The 2,041-nt window shown below is 47.9% G+C and overlaps 1 pseudogene; it reads left to right on the plus strand.

Moving 5' to 3' along the window:
* The first annotated feature begins 522 nt into the window (after positions 1 to 522).
* On the plus strand, positions 523 to 1,574 carry LOC114710843 (annotated as a pseudogene).
* Positions 1,575 to 2,041: the final 467 nt, after the last annotated feature.

The raw sequence follows: 2,041 nt of genomic DNA on the forward strand, positions 1-2,041 counted from the left end.
GCAGGTGTATTTCTGTGAGTTCAAGGCCAGCCTGGTCTACAGAATTCCAGGACAGGCTCCAAAGCTACACAGAGAAACCCTGTCTCCAAAAAAAAATGCTTAAAATGCACTATTTCTAAAAACTTAAACTATTTATTATGATATGTCCCTATGCTGTGCAATAACTCATTTAATTTTGATCCCTCATCCTCTTTTCTCCTTTCCTCCTCACCTATGAAGCTGTGGCCTCCAGTACTCTGAGTGCTTCTGAATATGACCTCTTCTATTACTCCACAAGTCTTGAAGAAAAGATACAAACCATTCTTATATCAACTTCTATGAGTTTGACTTCTTTTTAAAATATGTTATGTTATTTGTCTTTCTGTACCTGGCTTATTTCACTTAGCATAGCGTCCCCAAGTTCATCCATTTTATCACAAATCCAGCATTTTCTTCTTTTTAAAGAAAAAGTGTATGGCTTTCCGCGTTACTCTGGGATGGGTCCATATGGTGTTATTCTTGATTCCCATCATAACTTAAAGGGAAACTTACACAATGTCCGGAGCCCTTGATGTCCTGCAGATGAAGGAGGAGGATGTCCTCAAATTCCTTGCTGCAGGAACCCACTTAGGTGGCACCAACCTTGACTTTCAGATGGAGCAGTACATCCACAAAAGGAAAAGTGATGGCATCTACATCATAAACCTGAAGAGGACCTGGGAGATGCTGTCGCTTGCAGCCCGTGCTATTGTTGCCAATGAGACCCCTGCTGATGTCAGCGTCATCTCCTCCAGGAACACTGGGGCAGCGAGCTGTGCTGAAGTTTGCTGCTGCCACTGGAGCCACTCCGATTGCTGGCCGCTTCACCCCTGGGACCTTCACTAACCAGATCCAAGCAGCCTTCAGGGAGCCGAGGCTTCTAGTGGTGACTGACCCCAGAGCTGACCACCATCCCCTCACAGAGGTGTCTTACGTCAACCTGCCCACCATTGTGCTGTGTAACACAGTCTCTCCTCTGCACTACGTGGACATTGCCACCCCATGCAACAATAAGGGAGCTTTTTTTTTTTTTTTTTTTTTTTTTTTTTCGAGACAGGGTTTCTCTGCGTAGTTTTGTGCCTTTCCTGGAGCTCACTTGGTAGCCCAGGCTGGCCTTGAACTCACAAAGATCCGCCTGGCTCTGCCTCCCGAGTGCTGGGACTAAAGGTGTGCGCCACCACCGCCCACTCACTCAGTGGGTCTGATGTGGTGGATGCTGGCCTGGGAAGTACTCCGTGAGGACCCATGGGAAGTTATTCATGATCTTTACTTCTACAGAGACCCAGAGGAGATTGAGAAGGAGGAACAGGATGCTGCTGAGAAGGCTGTGACCAAGGAGGAATTCCAGGGCAAATGGACTGCACCAGCTCCTGAGTTCACTGCTGCTCAGCCAGAGGTGGCAGACTGGTCCGAGGGTGTGCAGGTGCCCTCTGTACCCATCCAGCAGTTCCCTACTGAAGACTGGAGTGCCCAGCCAGCCACTGAGGACTGACTGGTCAGCAGCTCCCACAGCACAGGCCACGGAGTGGGTTGGAGCCACCACAGAGTGGTCCTGAGCTCCTCTGCAGACACCTGAGCAAAGCGAAAAAAGGTGGAAGGAAAATAAAGTTCCTACAGGCTGTCAAAAAAAAAAAAGTGTATGTGTGAGAGAGACTTTCTTTAACCATTCATCAGTTTGACAGACAAGTTTGTTCTGTTTCTGGACTGTGGCGAGTAGGTACTGCTGCACAGTCCACAGGGGTGCAAGTGTCTCTTCTTGTACATACTGATTTCATTTTTCCTAAGTAGAATCCCCGGGAGGGAGATTGCTGAGTCCTATGGTACAGAACTTCTCTTTCCAGGCCTCTGAGTCGTCTCCATGCTGGCCATGGTGACTGCATACTATTCATGCCCACCTGCAGTGGTCCTTCTTCTCCATGTCATTGCTGATGCTTATCTTCAGTCTTTTGGATATCGGCCATTCTAACAGGTGGAAGGTAATGGCACACGGTGGGTCCAATTTGTGTTTTCTGTATAGTTACTA

Source organism: Peromyscus leucopus, chromosome X (assembly GCF_004664715.2).
Source record: "Peromyscus leucopus breed LL Stock chromosome X, UCI_PerLeu_2.1, whole genome shotgun sequence".
Lineage (NCBI taxonomy): Eukaryota > Metazoa > Chordata > Mammalia > Rodentia > Cricetidae > Peromyscus > Peromyscus leucopus.